At 37.7% G+C, this 19,037-nt stretch overlaps 2 protein-coding genes across 3 annotated transcripts in view; one reads left to right on the top strand and one right to left on the bottom strand.

Annotated features, from left to right (window-relative positions):
• LOC126367056 (uncharacterized) overlaps nucleotides 1–19,037 on the bottom strand; it is a 65,430-nt gene that overhangs the window by 43,257 nt on the left and 3,136 nt on the right. The gene's annotated exons all lie outside the window — the stretch shown is intronic.
• LOC126367129 (probable H/ACA ribonucleoprotein complex subunit 4) overlaps nucleotides 1–19,037 on the top strand; it is a 65,770-nt gene that overhangs the window by 4,452 nt on the left and 42,281 nt on the right. The window contains exon 1 of one of the 2 annotated variants that reach the window (XM_050010544.1): nucleotides 9,611–9,620. The exons of the other annotated variant lie outside the window; for it this stretch is intronic. The gene's annotated coding sequence lies outside the window, so the exon portion shown is untranslated. Of the gene's footprint in view, nucleotides 1–9,610; nucleotides 9,621–19,037 lie in introns of those variants that run through there. 2 annotated transcript variants of the gene reach the window in all.

Consider the following 19,037-nt stretch of genomic DNA (forward strand, 5'->3'; position numbering starts at 1 on the left):
GAATGGTTCTTGGAAGTTCACTCGGTTGGTACTAGGGTTACCTACTTGCCAGGTACGAGTTTGACGTCGAAAAGCGGGACGAAGTTGCCCCATAAGCGGGACATGGGCTTCGAGACAAAGACTGCATAGGTTTACGTTGGTAAACAATGAAGGCGAATCTGATTTGCACCTTTTGCTTTTGTCAATAAAACAAAAAAATATTTTAGCAAAATATTGCAGATACGTCAGTTTGCAATATCAGCCACGAATTAACATTTTTACATGCTGAATCATTTGTTCGTCTGATAATTGACATGCAAAACATACATAAACTCACGCCTATTTCCTACTGGGGTAAACAGAGACTATGGAAATCCATTTGCTTCGATCCTGACATACTTCTCTTGCTTCCTCCAGATTCATCAATACTTTCATACACGCACGCCGGTTTAGAGTAGATCGTACTGAATTTTTTTTTAAGGACATCTCTAATTTGGCCAATGTACTTCCTTCTAGGACTTTCTCTGCCAGCTCTACCACCAACTTTCGCTTTATATACTGCTTTCGTATATTATCCTTCATCCGCTCTACGTGTCCAAACCAACTTAACTTTTCCTTCTCAATCTTAGTCACTATATCGTCTTTTACACCACATCTTTCTCTTATCACTCTGTTTCTCTCAACCACTCAATTTAACACCGCAGATACTATGCAACGAACGCATTTCTACGGCATTAATCCTACTTTGATGCTTCTTCTGCCAACTCCCAACATTCACAACCGTACTTCAGCGTAGGGCCAAGTGCAAGTGGTAAGTAAGTAGAAGCGCAAAAAATAAAAATAATGTGGGTTAAATCATATCCGGTATCCTTGCCAGTGTTGCACAAGACAGATTTTAGAACCTTTCTGCTCTCGTGTGGGTTGTGACACCAATTATCGACCTCATCAACCCTGGTGTCATCCCACTATTGAGCCATAACAACTACATCTTAATGTGCCCTTAGAAGCACGGATCTTACTTTCGGACAATCGGGTGAACAGCCTGCAATTCCTTTGAAAACTGGGGAGTCCCGTGCCTCGCCTTTATTCCCGTCCGCCACCACCAATTCTACCACCAGTGGGGGCAGATAGAACTTTTTAGTACCGTCTACGGAACCGGGACTATCCGAGACATCGGGCAGCTCTACTCAGGACTGTCCAGTGGTTTGGTTACTAATTGAAGTTGTGCTAGGCACTGGCCGGCTGTTCCGTTCCTGATTTAGCACGCAGCCCGTTACTAGTGTTGCCTGATAATCGACTGTATATCGATTAAAAATCGATTATTTTCTAAGCCTTAATAATCTCAATATCGATATGCCTATCGATAGTATTGATATTGAAAATTCTACAATTATATCGATTGTAATCTAACCATTGTTAGATATAATCGATTATATTGATACTAAAGATTGTGTAATATTTGTTATCATCATCATCATCATCATCATCATCATCATCAGCCGTATGACGCCCACTGCTGGGCATAGGCCTCCCCCATTTGTTATACTATCGATTAAATCGATTATATTATTAATAGTAGTATTTTTAATATATCGGCATATCGATAGGGGTCATATATATCCAGCTTAACCAAGTCAAGTCCGTCACACAATGCAGCCCGGCTACCACGCACCACACAGGTCCACGCAGGATATTTTATTTTTGTCTGCCATACGCAATAATCGATAGGGGTCCATAATCGATTATTCGACATCACTACCTGGTGCAGCCCAGTACAGGTGGGTCGTATTGCAATAATGGTAATTTTGGCATTCACTACCAACTAGTGCTAGTTTAGGTAGATTTAGAATAGGAGATATTTCGTCTTCGATTAGCACGACGGTAATACCTAAATGACAAAAAGCAACTATTACCTAGACCTTCCAACGGCAAATTCCTTAACAAGTTACGCCAAAACTTTAGTAGATAAGGTACCTAACAAAATCTATATCATTATTAGATACTTATACTCAGTGCCAGGACTAAGTCTGTACTTAATTTGAATTGATCATAATAAAAGCAGATAGAGTATAGGCTATTTATGTCTATATTTTTACTTTGGCCAGTACATTTTCGATCAACATAGTCCATTAAAAGCAGCGTCATCATCATCAGCCATACGACGCCTACTGCTGGGCATAGGCCTCCCCCACGGATCTTTACGACGTCGTACGGCTGATAATCATAAAGCGGACCCTGTGAAAAACGGGATAATGCTAGGGGGATTATGATCAATTCGAAAAGCAGCGTAATCCCACTAATCTACCGTGAAAACGATTCAAGAATGCGTAATATAAAATCTAATTTTCTCCTCGTTTTATAAGAGTAATTACTAATAGAGTGCCTGGTCACACAGGCCTCATTAGATAATGTGTTGAACTCGGACCTCAGTTGAGCAATCCATCGAGGATACAACCAAGTAGACGCCTAATATTTTAATTTTCACATAGACATGACAGAATCAATTCTGTCAACTTGCTGAAGTAAGATATGAGGTGTAGGTACTTAGTTCATCTTGCGGTGGATGTACCTCTGACTACCCCAATTGGGATATAGTCGTCAACTTATGTATTATGTTAATTAATTCTATCAACTTGCTGAAGTAAGGTATGAGGTGTAGGTTCTTAGTTCATCTTGCGATGGATGCACCTCTGACTACCCCAATTGGTATATAGTCGTGAGTTTATTATGTTGATATTAATTCTGCCAACTTGCTAAGTAAGGGGAGTGATGGAAGTGAGGTCATGGTAAGTTGTCGGACCGACTCTGACATTATCTTGTAGCTGATATATTTGTCCGTTGTGTTGACAGAAACCATTCGTCTGTTTTAGGAGTCTAAAGGTTGTATGGTCGATGAGCAATTCACTAGTTAATGGGGGCATTCTCCCGTGCCAATCTGTCAATGCGTCTCGGGCCAGATGACCTGCTTTCTTGACTGATTTGAACTGTGGTAGTGAAATATGGGATGCCTAAGATCAAATATTATATAAGTATAGATATGATATGGGTGGATGGAGAGTATAAGCTGGACTGAAACGGTGTCAAATGAAAATGTGCTGGGAAGAGTAGAAGAAAAAATAACCATAATGAAGACTATAGAGAATCGGAGAGGAAATATGCCACCTGATACGACACGATTCGTTTATAAAAAACATAATAGAAGGAAAAATTTAAGGAAAGAGAGAAGGGATAGACCTAGGAGAACATTTATAAAACAAATAAAAGAGAAGGTGCAGGAGGTGAAGGATTTGGCGGGAAGAATAGAGGAATGGCGATTACTCCACCGACAAGAGCGCAGCTCTTAAATAAAGACAGTGAAGATCACTAGGCTGGATACTTTGGTCATTTGACCATGAGGGTTTCTGAGGTGTCTGGTATAATTTATTGTTTTTTTTTTATTCTGGAGACCGAGCCTTGTTATCAGAAATGGGTCGGATTTTCTTTTATTTATTTCGTGTTGCACCGGTTCGTTCCCTGGTAGTGGTTGTCTGGAAGAAATTGCTCTAGAGCAATAAAGCCGCCCAAGCTCATCTCCCTAGCATTATCTCATTTTTCACAAGGTCTGCTTACCTAACCTGAAGATTTGACAGGCCCGATTTTTTACAGAAGCGACTGCCTCTCTGACCAAAGCCCATGGCTGCCCAAGTTGTCTGATTGTTAAAATTACTTTCTGTGCAATAAAGTGTATTTGATTTGATATGAAGGATGGGGTCTGAAAGATTTCACATGACTACGTAAGCTCACGATTATATCCCATTTGGGATAGCCAAAGGTAGGTACATCCATCGCAAGATGAACTACCTACCTACACCTCACCGAGATACCAACGCAACGTGATAGGTGGTGAACCGTATCGTCATCTACAACGATCAATCCAAATGTGTTAGTGAAAACTGCACTGAAATTAGTATCTCATTGGTGTAATTCCGGTATCGGGAGTCAAACCGGCGCTCTCCGTTTTGAGAAGCAAGCCGATGAACTAAAGTGACTAAAAATTAAAGAAAATACTGAAAAATTTATCAATTAACTTGCCTGTAAGTGGAGTTCTACCTTAATTGTGCGAAGATCCTTGTTCGAGACGGTTAACAGTGTAGTCTATGTCTTATGCTCCAGCATCGTCACACGACTACACTGTTAACCGTCTCGAACAAGGATCTTCGCATGATTAAGGTAGAACTCCACTTACAGGCAAGTTCATTTAATCTCTTAATTATATTCTCTAATCGGAGGAAAACAACAGTAAAGCACCGAGATATTATCAAATTATTTCATCCGAGACATTGATAGCATTATACCAAGAGTCAGAGGCACTCGCCCCGGGTATAGGAAAGTTGTCTTGTTGCGCAGACGCACCAATAACGTGGAAGTCACGAGTCGATCACAGCACGTGTTAATACGAAACTGGTTTGGGGAGCGAGTGCAACCGACGAACGTATTTACCTCTGTACCAAACACTTTGTAAAACATTTGAAAGCGGTAGTGTATCGACTTTAGTTGTATCGAATGTACCTATTTCTGGTCTGGTGACTTCGAAATTCGGAATCGATTGCGCCGGTGTTTTTTAAAACATACACTAAAATTAGTATCCGCACTTAAAGGTCGCTGTGTCACTTTAGTAGTAAGATTCTTGCCAAATATTAAACTTGTAGTTTATTTCAATGAATGCCTTTTCTCAACTTCGTTTTTCTTGTTTCCATTTAAAGACGTTTCTCCGTATCTCGTATTGATATTAATCTTAACGACTTCCACTTCCATATTTTTTTGTAAATTGCCTATTAAGGTAAAACTGTACAGCCTTCTCTTCCATCTATAATGAGTAAAAACTAAAAACCAGAACAAATTGGTAAAATAAAAATATTCAATTACATATTCAACGATTAGCTGTTCTACCTATTAAGAATAGAATTCAATAACATTTGTTAGGTGTGAGCAAATTCTGTACGTTGAATCAGTTCCTATTTCCGCCATGTTCAGAACTACCCATCCTAACAAACAATGATATACCTACCTATTATTAAAACAGGTATAGGCACACAACCGGATATGTCTTATTTGGCGTCAAGTACGACTTTTCGAGGAAAACGACCTTTGATTACATAAAGGTAAAGTTGTAGATAGAGATCTATTTACTTAATACTATTACCGAGGGCACTGACATAAATGTCTTGCAGACGTCATAACGTGTTGGCTATTGCTAGTATGAATGTATGAATGAATATACGTGAGATTAGACTAGACGAAAGAGAAACCTACGAATAGTAGTGGGCAGTATTACGGGTCACTGCCCACTCAACAAGCACCTATTTAACTTAGGGATAACGGACAGCCCACTTTGCAGAGGCTGTCTGGACGCAGAAGAAACTGCCCCCCATGTAATCCTGGAATGCACGGGAGTGTCAGCACAACGGGCAAAAATCCTCAAAGGAATGGGGTCGCTCCGCGAAGCCTGTGAAAACCCCAGGAGGCTTCTGAGCTTCTGGAAGGAGTTAGGTTGGCTTACGTAGTCAACAATTACACGCATAATGGGCCATCTTAGAGTCTAAATGCGGAAAACAGAGCCCACTAACTAAAAGAGAAACCTACACAACACACTTATAATAATTAAAAAGAAACGCAGCGTTCTTTATTGTGAGGAATAAACTGCTTATTTTATCAGGTTGATGTGTCAGAAAGGTCCTTCCCTGAGTCCCCTGTTCCCTGAGTGAGCCTAATAGGGCTTTGTCTTACTAGGACACCACGATTGCTCCACCAGCGGGAAATTATTCGGAATTTGGTTGCCGGCAACAAATAAGTTGCGCAACCAGGTGGCATATCCTTTACACCATAACTTCCTAGTGAGATAAGGTCCTTAAAGATGGTTTTCCTCTTACCAGTAGCTGTCTGGTCTATTTGTGGAGACAACGCAGCTTAAGATTATAGTCTATAGTCACTATAGTCCTGTGGTACTTCTTACTTCTCAATCGGGGAGCGCCGATTCGATCCCCCCCTACCGAACTTGCACCAATGAGTTATTAATTTATCTTAAGTGCAGTTTTCACTAACACAGTTGGCTCGACCATTATGAACGGCGAACCACCTATTACGTTTGTCTAACAACTCGGTGAGATGTGAGTACTTAGTTCATCTTGTGAGGGATGTACGTACGGTCACGAGCATTAATATATACATTAACTTTTTGACAAATTGAACTGTAAGTTTCACTAAATGTCAAATATGTTAGTGAGACAGAGTCCTAAAGTCCTGAACTTTTGTTATGTTGTTATGCTTAAGATATTCTTTCTCTACTATTTTAGCAAGATTGCCAAGTCAGCAGACACCAAAGAATATATCCTTCACTTAAAATGCAGCACATGTACGCTGTAGTCGTAAAAACGTAGAAGCGAAGTGACAAGTGCCTACTAGACACTTTATCAACTCAGATCAGGGAAGAAATATTGCGTGGCTTTTATTTATGCATGAACACACAGTGGTTTTTCTTCGCAACATGAAGAAAAAATGGTAATTACTTTTTATTGGCGGTAGATCGTACATTGTGGTAAAGTAAGAAAACTGCAAAATGTTTGTAGGAAGTAACTTGAACCTTACAAACCAGTTAAGACGATTAAAATGTGTTAATTAAATTAGGTCGAAACAAGAGTTTGATAATATAAGTAATATAACACCTAGCTATACATATACTGGGTGTTAGTGACATCGTAACAAATACTGAGGGGGTTGATTCAGACCATGATTCTGAGTTAAAATCAAGTGGAATTTTCCGTCGCAAAATTCATTTTTTTTTTTTAGTTTTTTTAAATTATTTTCAATTCTATACTTTTGCGATGGAAAATTCCACTTGATATTAACTCAGAATAATCAGATGAATCATACCTCTCAGTATTCGTTACGATGACACTTACACCCCGTACAAGTACATACGGTAGCCATATAAGTAGGTATGGGTGTTAGTGACACCGTAACGAATACTGAGGGGGATGGTTCAGACCATGATTCTGAGTTGATATCAAGTAGAATTTCGTGTCAAAAAATTCATGAAAATTTTTCTTTTCTTTTTAATTATTTTCCAATCCATACTTTTGCGACGGAAATTTCTACTTGATATCAACTCAGAATCATGGCCTGAACCACCCCTCAAAGTTTTCGTTACGATGTCACTAACACCCTGTATAATATTATTATGATCCACGCAGGATAAATTGTTGCCATACGCGATAATAACAAAACAATATCATAATATATATTATAATTATCGTTTGAAACTGATGTATGAGGCCTACCTACGACCGGGTGAAAGCCTTCAGCGCTCCCCATTTGTCCGGCCAAGTAGTTAATGTCATCTGCGGCAAATCTACAATAAGTCACGTAAAAAAAAAAAACAACCAATGATGGTGAGGATTTATTTATATTTACGTGTTAAATAAAAGCTGCCTCTTCCGTTGATTACTATTCATTGTAATTATTTCTCCTCTGTTCCTTTTTGTATTCGGAAACGCGATGATCACCAACCGTGGTGCCTGTTCGCTTGCATACTAGGGATGCACGTTTTTTTACTTTGAATCGATTTTTTGGATCGTAAACCTCTGATCCGATCCTTGGATCGGATCGTATCCTTTTGAATCGATCTTGTGAAAATTGCTTTAAAAATCGTAATCTAAATTTGCAAAGATTTCATAAAATAAAACACATTGAAAAAATAAATACTTAACCATAATTACTTATTTTAATCTACCCTCATCATGTTTCATTGTTTATCAAAGTCAACTTACCTTGCTTTGTAACAGAAACATTGCGTGCGACGGAGTGTTTTAATTTTAAATATACTTAGTGTCGGTATTCGTTTGTATGTAATTGATCTTTCTTATGATAACAAGTTGATTGTCTGCGAATGCGATTTGAAGGATGCGATTCATCTTACTTATGAATCGAATCGAATTAAGATCGCATTGAAGTGAATCGATTCAAAAAATCGCTAGATCGTATTCACTTGAATCGATCTTCACAAAAATCGAATCGTAATGTGCATCCCTATTGCATACCATTAGCTCTCTATTGTACATACCTGCATGAGCTATTTTGCATGTGCCGATAATTATAAATTTATCGCCCAGTTTCTTCCTACCGGTTGAAATATTACCATATGACATTGTAGCACTTCCTAATGATGGACTTTCGGTCATTCCCTGTTCAGATTTAACGTGTTAATTACATATTTGCAATGGGAGAGGCATATAACGGGTGTACCTAAGTGACATCGTAACGAAAACTTTAATGTGATGATTCAGACCCTAATTTTGAGTTGATATCAAGTGGAATTTCCTGTGGCAAAATTCATGAAAATTTTAGATTTCTTTTTCGGTTCCATATTGTGTTTTAAGCTGCATAGAACCAAATATCACATAATGTGTTATCTATATTGCTTCTCTTTATTTTGATCACTATAATAATGGGTGGAAGATGTGTTGTGCCTGGGTGTAAAAACAACGGTCATCATTTAAACCAAAAAAAAGATAAAAATTATAAATAGGTTTTTAGTCGTAGACAATTATAAATTTTTCAATTTTAAATAGGTTTTTTCTTTTCTTTTTTTTTATATAGATAAGTATTTTTGTAATATTTTTCAGTACTTTATGTGAGTAGTTATTATTTTATGTCACAACATGACTAAATGTGCTGAGCGCTATAAGGTTCACTTCCATCGATATACTTACCATATTTTTATGACAATAAATTTTCATTTCATTTAAATAGGTATACAAATTAGAAGGTTAATCGAAGGCAACATTGAACAGCGCCATCTACATTTTTATAGAGAACGTAGCCTGGAAAGACGCTCATTAAGTAATTTTAGATATTTGCCCATCAAGTAGTATGTTCGTTTTGGAATGCTAGAACAATGTTTGATGTCATTGAATGATCAGATGATGAATAGGCCTTCGTTTGCACTACGTGACTATTTGATTGACCTTATTTGCTAGATTAAATAAATACAGATAATGGTGCCGATTCCAGTACACACCATCTAATTTTATTTTAAGTTATACCTGTCACTTTCTAATCAACTGAAGGAAAGGGACGGGCAATCGACAGGCTTAAAAATGGATCACACGTCAATTTTAAGGAGAAAAAAACCCTTCCTATAATTTTATATTTTATAAGCGGAATGCTTATTTTATTTTATTCGCCCGGCTTATTCATTCATTCGGTCATTTATTTTAAAAATAACAGCTCGCACATACAGTAGAGCGCTTTAACGATTTTTGTTTTGCCATATCTACGTTAATTACTAAGTTAACTCACTTTCAGATTTTTTGACATTTATGACTTTTATGAACTAGATGTGCGAGTTGTGAATCATCTGTCCTTTTTCTTTTCGGCGGATAAGAAAACGACAGGTATAACTTAAAATAAAATTAGGAGGTGTCCGCAGGTATCGGGGTCAGTATACTAATAGTATAATTTAAATTACTATTGTTCGGTCGTAAAAAGCTGTTTAGTTGTAATACTAATTGGTTCGCTTACCGAAAATACATTGGTATGTAAGGAGGTAGGTAACAAAATTAATTGCATTTAACACTTTTGCAATTCACGTTGGTCTAATAAAAAGTGTTCATCTTGCAGTGGATGTACTTTTGACTACCATAATATATTTTGTTTATTATATACTATATTATATTTTGCATTGGACTAGGTTAAAGATAAATTATAAAATGCTAGAAGTGGATCAAAAAACGATGTACTTAATTTGTTTTTTGACTTATTTTTGAATACCTATGTAGAGATTTGAGTATATAATAAACATCGTAATTTGCGCTGCAAACTCAAGGCAAGGTATAGAAATAAAGAAAATAATTACTTAATGTACTTAGGTACTCAAATGACGAGACATCTCGATAAACATACTTACATTACTATCTGATGCAGCCACGTATCATACGGAAATCAACGAGTTCAAAAGCTTCAAAGTTGCTTCATGAATAATAGATGGCAGCTTACGATTTAAATAGTGTAATAACACTTACATCATATTAACGGTGAATCGCACCGCATAGCGCATGCGCCGTTGTGCAACCAAATTTTAATGCTGGATCATTTCAGGCTGTAGAGCCAATCGTGAGAATATTGATTCTTTATTATTGCGTCATAAGAAATATTTTGAATAACAAACACAGTGGGAATATCATGGGACGTCTCGTCAAGGGGATATAAATTCAATGATCAGTGTCATACGGTAGGAAGCCGTGGTAGCCCAGTTGGTAGAACGCTTGCCTCTCACTTTGAGGTCTCAGGATCGAATACAGCGCAGGCCTAAATCTATGACTGTCGAATGCTTTCGAATTTATGTTTGGATCATGACTATGACGTGCTCAGCGGTAGTGAGGAAACCCACATTCCCGAAAAATGCATTTTCGGAGGTATGTTACCTAATCTGTATTGGGCTGATTTTTCCTTCGCGGGTTAGAAGATTAGACAGACAGTTCTGTAAAAACCGGACCTGTCAAATCTTCAGGTTAGGTAAGCGGACCCTGTGAAAAACGGGATAACGCTAGAAATTCGTTAATTCGTTGTATTTTAGAAGTTGAATACGAAACTGTTAATATTTACTATCAAAATAACAGTTTAAACACGTGCATCTGATTATGTGCCAACATACTCGATAATACTAACTTGCAAAATTGCAACGTATGTCTAGTTAGGTAGGTACATTATGAATTTACCTTTGAACAGTTTTAAGACAGTAATTAAACAGAAATTTTGGAAAAACGGTTATCATCACTTATACTGTTAGTAATTATTTAGAAGATATATGAAATTATGAATCCGTGGGATCAACTGTCTGGGAACTGATATTAGGAAGCCAAACTAATAAATAAATTTTACAACAATTTTTTTTTTTTAAAGAACGTCTAGGGCCCTGTGCCGAGGATTTTCTTGCAGCTTCTTTTCCTCGGCTATACAGATTGTGAGAAGCTGCAGTAGCTTTAGGCGGATGAGATGTTTGCTATGTAAAAAAATAAGTACTTAGTTATGATATTTTTGAATTTGAATATAGAGAGTCTTAGGTAAGTCATCAGGTGTAGCATTCTCCATTCTTGTCTATCAAAGATCAAGGATTATTTTGTTTGGATTAGCTAAGTACCTAATACAAAATTAATTAATTAAATAAAACATTTAGAAACAATCAGGCGGCACTGTCTGTCTGTACCTACTACTCGTTATAAGAATAATGTTTTGATGACAAAGTGCGCAAGAGTAGGTGTGTGTCTTAAAATAAAGTGCCCGAAGCTGTGACTCATTTAAGTCCAACATCGCCTCACGTCACTTTAATGATACATTTATTGTTATTGTATGTAATAATGAGTAACATCAGTATCTGTTATGGGTAGTTATTGCAGTATCTTACTTTGATACACATACACACATAAACTTACATCTATTTCCCAAGTAAGCAGAGAGCCAGAGACTATGGAATCTAACTTTGGTACCGTAAAAATAAAGTCATCATCCGTTGTGCTACAAAAGTAGGTATACCCTATTATCGTTAAAGATCTTGAATTCTATTTTTGAATGTTTCGCGTAATTTAAACAATTCCACCGTGTTTCGTCAGATTTCAACTGATTGTTCTGTACAAAATGGGTAATGGCGCTCAAACTCATTTGTCGTTTTCTTTTTTTACCAAATTACCAGCTCTCATTAAAGAATGGGAAACACGGACACGATTGTATACCTACACATACACTTCTGTCTAGACAGTACCTATTTAGTCAAAATTAAATTGTTCAACAGCGCGGCAAAACTTTCTCCTATTGGAAAGAAATATTCAGTAACTACTTACCTACCTGAAGATATGTGAAAGTAGAACTCTTCCGATTTATTCGCACGTCGGCGCGTTGTGCAAATCATTATCTGATCTGAGTAAATGGAATTAATTTGTACCTATGAACGAATTTGATTGATCATGTTGTTAAAATGTATGTGTCTGATCAAATCGTCAAGTTCAAATAGAATGTAATGACTACGTTTAAGATTAGCCGGTATTTTTTTGCGAATGAATGAATAGACTACTTAACAACCTAGCCAAATGAGATAAGTACTTTTTACGAAAATTTTCTTTGGAGTTTGTACGTTTGTTTGTATAAAAACGGTCAAACGTCGCACTCACTGGTTACTTAATTCATAAAAAAAATAGAAAATAAGTTGAATAGTAACATGAAATTGAATTTTCATCATCTTATACTGGCTTCTATTTCTGGATTAGCATACCAGTCAAATAGGTACCCTAATCGATTAGTTTCATGATCGTGGTTTTCAAATGTTTCTCGTGCCTATTTCGGCATCTAATCTTGTCGAACTTGTGTATAGATTTGAATCAAGTTTGGCGCCTATAGTTGCCTTGGCAACGCGTTTTTTTTTAAACGGCGTTGCAAGTTGGCGGTTTGCTTTGCTTGCTATAGTTACATCACAGCCGCATTCCAAACAGCATTATTCCATTATTCACAGTTTCTAAACGCAAAATATTCTTGCGATTGCATATTAAACCTACTTAATTAAATTACTTTAGTAACAGTGTCGACAACATCATGGATAAATTCATCATAGATAGATTAGCCGCGAAAAAAATGTAAGTTTTTATTCGACATAGTGACACAACTTTCGTCTACAATCTTTACATTAGCACAATCTTCGATTCTTTCAAATAACATCGAAATTATTTTTAGAGTGGGTTTTTTGTTTACCTGTGCAGAGCTTTGGAAGCACATTTAATGTGAACAGTAAAATGCAAACATGTAACAAATGTAACTATGAGGGAATCCTCCGACATAAGTTGAGAAAGATTCTCGTAAAATTAATAGCTAATTACAATAACTCGAGGATTATTTTGTAACAACAGTTTGTTCTGGCAGTTTAACTTACCATTGCGAAGGCATTTGTAAACGTCATTGCGGTAGATGGTAATTATTATTCTGTACAAACATTAAATTTTAACGTATTCTGCGGGCTGAGCACCGTAAGCGCACGCACGACTCTTTCTCGTCGTATCAGAAGATAGTTTATGTAACGTGGTAAGTACAATGTTTTATTCTTGTATTCTTATAACATCTCATTACATTACAATAAATTACAATAGTTACTGCCATCTGCGGCATAAAAAAAACAAATATTAAGTTATTTTATTTTATTGACCAGTGGCCAACCACCACGCTGCTCTTCCGCGGGTTACTTCAAGACTTCTGAGCTAGCACAGTCAAATGTTTATTCTTAATATAAACACCCAGGTCGGGTTGCCTCCTTGACTAATTAAAATATCCGATCTGTTTTAAGTATATGCCCTACGAACAGAAAACTTTGGACTTCAGATTTTTTAAGCATTTCTCTCTTCTCTCGTGTGGATTCCGACTGTGATATCAATGACCGAACTCATCAACCCTGGTATCAGGGTTACTGTTCTGCCGCCAAAGACCCCTGACACTGCTCATCTATCGACTACATAGTTACTAAAGTAAATATGTAATAGCCGGACCATTCTCAATGTCTATGTAGAACAGAATAGATTTGATAACTACTATTGTTAGGTAAATTTATCTCTAAAAGTATGGGACATGTCTGCCGTATGCATCGGGAAGAGTGTGCCAAAATTATTCCTGATTGGACCCTACAAGGTCGTCGAAGTCGAGGCAGGCCACGACGACGGGACAACAGAGACGAGCTAGACGCTTTCCAGAAAGCATGGCAGAATCATTCCCAAGACAGAGATGGTTGGAAAGAGAAGGCCTTTTGCCCAGAAGTGTGAAAAAAATTAGGCTACAAAGAAAAAAAGAAAAAATAGTAGTAAAATTAGGCTACAGAAAAAAAGTAAAACGATTCAAACAACAGAAAACAGAACGGCCACATGCGACCTACAGTCAATATTTACCGAATCAACACTGAATCTGTTGCTCATAAATCAGTTTGCTATCTATTCGTAGATAGTAATCAGGATTAGGAAGAGTAATCGTAGTTATCTCTATTTCAATAATATCATAAGCTGGCGGATTTATGCGCGAAGACATATACTACCAGGGGGGTTAAAAAGACCACATCAAAGCGATTCATCTAAAAAGCTATATTGTTATTTGACATTTCTTGACATTGCGCACTTACTTTTATATGCGCAAATGTAAATTGCAATATTGCTTTTTAGGTGAATTGTTTTAATGTGCCTTTAACCCCCAGCACTTCTACAGATCAAATACTATAAGAACTCCGTCAGCACTTCCATTGTGTCAAAATAATAAGTAGAGGCTTTTAAAACCCAACGTAATATCTCTAAGAAGCTTTCTGAGTACACAATATTATAAGTACTGTGAAGACAAATCCTCGTGTAAGCGTCGGCAATTAACATTCCAAATCTAATACAGTACTTTGGACTCTTACCTTTTCGTAGAATCAAATGCACCGACATAATGGACGCTGACTGGGCCTCATAAAAAATCGAAGGTAGATCCCGATCCCGAAGGCACCCGGCGCCTTTTTCTAAAACGTAATCGCTCGGAGCCTCCATCTTGGTTTTACTTTTTTTAATTTTCGAGGAACAGGCACAAAGAGTTGAGCCAGCTGCCTATACAGCTGTTTATGCGTTCGATATAACGAAGCGTAAATAAGTTTTTTAATGTCACCTGGATCAGGCCGGCCGGTGAATAATTTAATTATTATTCCAGCAGGTTTACCGGGATACTCGATTAATATCATCGCATATGGTGAAAAATATAGCAATAACAAACGATCAAGTCAAGATCAAGATCAAGAGAATTAAGTTAAAAAGTATCAATGGTATTTTAAAAGAATATTACCAACTTATTTTGTTATCGAATTAAGATTTAAATTGGGGTAAATTAATCTACTTAAGTTTGAATTAGAATCCAAAATATAAATTAACGAGTGTTAGTTATACCTAAATAAACAAATAAGTCAATCTACGTACTTAGAAGTAGGCATGAGTCAAATATAATACTTATTTCTAAACCAATGAGTAATCAATTATTATCAGTGCTGGAATTCATATAAGACGGCAAAGTTGTAAAGATACGACTATTTTCCTATTATAACCTTCACAGAAATAAACATTTCTGTAGAATTGTAAAAGTACCTAATTGTTTAATTACTTATACAATTCTACATTCCTAGATTTTGTAATATAACACTTGTTATTGCGACAGTGTAGATAAACACTTTAAGCAAAACATCTAATTACGTAGAAAACTGTAAGAATTTGAATACATACACAGCCTATATACGTCCCACTGCTGGGCACAGGCCTCCCCTTTTAATCAAGCGGAGGGGGTATGGAGCATACTCCACCACGCTGCTCCACTGCGGGTTGGTAAGAATTTGAATAAGTAAATAGAATTGATCTAGGCGACTAGATATTTTAATAACTAGTAAATGATTATCACAATTTCAGACATAATTATAAGTCTCTACACTCATTACAAAGTAGCTCTATTGGGCATAAATGCTATGAACCGGCAGGCAGCAGTAATATGTATGGGGCATACTCCAACCAAGCACACCCCGGACACTTCATACAAAACACCTCGTTTTCAGACACTACACGTTGACGTTATCGTACACGCGCATCTGTGTGTGTGACGTGTGACGCCCATACGATTAAAGACTAAAGTAAGACCGAGGGGGTGAAGTAAACCTAGCTCAGCCGCTGGTGGCGTGCGGAGAGTTGCCGTTCTATACGTAGTATTACTACTTATTCTATGCTCCTAGCTACTACACTACGCGAGATAAAGTGCCTTCCGAAGCACGGAATCATCTTTATTTTTCGGACAATCAGGCGATTCAAGCCTGCAATGTCCTTACCAAACAAAGGAGAGTCTCACAAAGTGATTTTGACAATGTCTCCATCGGAAATAGAACCAGGATCTCCAGATCGTAAGCCCAACGCTCTAACCACTAGAGCACGGACACCGTTGTGTTCTGTGTTATATATATATGTATGTAGATATGTTTTTTAAATATTTAAGTGGATTTTGTCTTCATAAGCTCTTATACCTACATACATACATACATAAACTCACGCCCGTAATCCCTAATGGGGTGGGCAGAGCCACAAGTAATCAAAGACAACTTGCAGCCACTGTTGATACGAAGTCCTAAGCTGGATATGATGAACCTTATGGTGATAAGGGATCAGCCTATCGCCCATAACATTAGTCCATCATGTTAGAGGACACAATCCCTCTGTCGGTTTTTACGACATGCCCGGGAAGACAAGCAGCTGAACGTGTTCTATGTTTTTTATACCTACCTACCTCTTATACCTACTGCTATTTAAAGACATTAAAAATACGTAACTGGGATACTGGATTAATAGTCCGGGCTTATAGGATCCAAGTGTTAATCGCGACCCGATTGCTACACAGTGGCACGAGATTTAGGACGCGTTGCAACAGCGAATAATGTATTAACGAATTTTATGTCTACGAGAGTTTATTGTATGCGTTGTGCAACCCAGCAGGTCTGAAAATATCGTAAAATGAGGAGTAAAGGCAGAGGTATTTCGGTTTGCGTTATCACTACATATTATAAAACAAAGTCGCTTTTTCTGCTATATCTCTATGTACGTTTAAATCTTCAAAACTACGCAAAGGATTTTGATGCGGTTTTTTTTAATAGATAGAGTGATTCAAGAGGAAGGTTTATATGTATAATAACATCGATTAAATAATGGAGAACTGTACTGTTATTTTTGAGGCTTTTAATGTGATGTCGTAAATAATTTCATTTTTTCCTCAGCATTGCACCCGAGCGAAGCCGGGGAGGGTCGCTAGTCATCGATATTTTAAAGTGCTCCAGTTGTGCTCTTGCGCAGTTTGCCTTGTTCCTAGCGTGCTGCTTGTGGCACGACTGCATTAGCAGGTTTTTTATCTGCATATGGGTAGATATTATTGATTCTAGTTTATCATTATTTGTCTATTGCATCTTGAGGCGAAAATTATGAAGAGGGGCGGAGGGATAAGGGCGTGATTTTAAAATATATTTTTTGTGTTTTGATAAGCGATGGTTTATTATTACTATCGTAGTAATTGGGGTTAAGAGAAGAGATAGATTTAAAATAGACGAAATAAAAAACAAAACAAAATGTAAAGTTCATTAACAGTTTAGCAGCCTGCAGTGGAGCAGCGTGGTGGAGTATGCTCCTTACCCCCTCCGGTTGATTGAGGGCCTGTGCCCAGCAGTGAGACGTGTATAGGCTGTTTATGGTCATGTAACAGTTTGTAGAAAACTGAAATGGAGATGGACAGGCCACATAATGAAGAGAAAGAGAAATGGACCAAATTAATAAACCCGGGAGCAAAGCATCACTGTTTATGACCCATAGGAAGTTAACACTTTCTACCACAGGTAATAAAATTATGTTCGAAACTTTTAAATTACCCAAGTTCTTTGTTTGTACTAAATTATTTGCATACGAATGCCCAACGAGGGAAAGTACGGCTGACTTATGCTTTCACATCACAGATGTTTCTAGGAAATCATGAAGTTATTGCCTAGGTTGCTGCAGTCTCACAAAGATGTATGGCTTTATGTGTCTATTGTTTAGAGGCCGGAAGAAAATACACAATTTATGAGCGAGCGTGGAAGGTCTCTATAGGACGTTAATTTAATATGTTGCAGCTGTTTTTTTTTTTGACGTGACTTATTGTAGATTTGCCGCAGATGGCATTAACTACTTGTCCGGACAAATGGGGAGCGCTGAAGGCTCTCACCCGGTACAACGTTTAAGACAACAGGCCTGAGGGTGCCCAGTTAGGCGCGAACCTCGGCTCAGGGCGTCGTCTGAGAGGAAAAATATTTGAAAGAATTAATCGACCCTAGTGGGTCGATAGCGATAAGAGCTGAATGAGGGAAATCGTCGACCACGCCGGCGGGGTCGGTATCGGGGCCCTGAAGTGTTTGGTGTCGCGAGCTGATTGGCTGCCTCTATGGCTAGAGTAATCGGGTCGTCGGGATCGTATATTACGTCGCAGCGGTTTTATTACCTGTTTATTACCACTTTGCAATCCGTGATAACCCTGTTCGGAGAACGCATGGCTTACATGATGGTGTCACTGGTTTGATTCTCGGTTCGGCATTCTAAAGCACGGAAGTCCACTTTATGATTTTGAAATCATGTTTGGATTGATAATTGATATCACGTGGTTTCCAGGAAAGAAAGAAAGAAAAATATTTATTTCCCCACACAAAAACATTGTAAGTACATGACAATTTACTAGTTTAAACTGACAGATTTTGTGAAAGGGCTGATGCCTAAACTAAGTTAAAAACTTGTAATATAGGTCATCAGGCCTTACCCCGGAATAAAACAGCAACATTGAACCTTATTCTATGTGCAGGCTTGCAGACAAATAGGTACTAAGGTAAGGTAAGGTAGGTAGGTAGGTAATAGGACTCGTTTAATGGCGATAGGCTCGCCCTCTATTAGGTACATGGAACTATGGGTTGTTGTGGTTGGTAATCCACCTCACAACCCACACGACAGAAGAAGGTGCATGGAACTTAACATAGCTTAGGAGGAGTGTAGGTACATACTATACATACAGGAGTGTAGGTATACTACACACCTCACCTTTTATTTTTTTAAAAGATGGTTTTGCTCTTGACCCCATTCTTCCACGAGGTAAAGAAGGGGTCGACGGTGGAGCGAGCTTACCCAGAAGATGCCTATTCACCCGTGACTTAAAGAACCCCGGTTACAAGATGCAGGAAACACCGACGACTTTCGTCGTTATTCGATAAAAAAGATCGCATCAAGTTCAAGATTATTTCTACGTACAGTTCCAAGATCACCGATAACATCTCTCATACAGCTGATGTCATCTGCAGTACCACACAATGATATTCAATGAGTCTACCTACTTATATAATTTAACTATAAACCGTAGCAAATCGAAGAGAATACTATCACGTTGTGCTTGTGAAAACAATTATTGCAGATGGATGAGTATGATAACAATAAACAAATGGC

This window comes from Pectinophora gossypiella, chromosome 5, assembly GCF_024362695.1.
Source record: "Pectinophora gossypiella chromosome 5, ilPecGoss1.1, whole genome shotgun sequence".
NCBI classification, from domain to species: domain Eukaryota; kingdom Metazoa; phylum Arthropoda; class Insecta; order Lepidoptera; family Gelechiidae; genus Pectinophora; species Pectinophora gossypiella.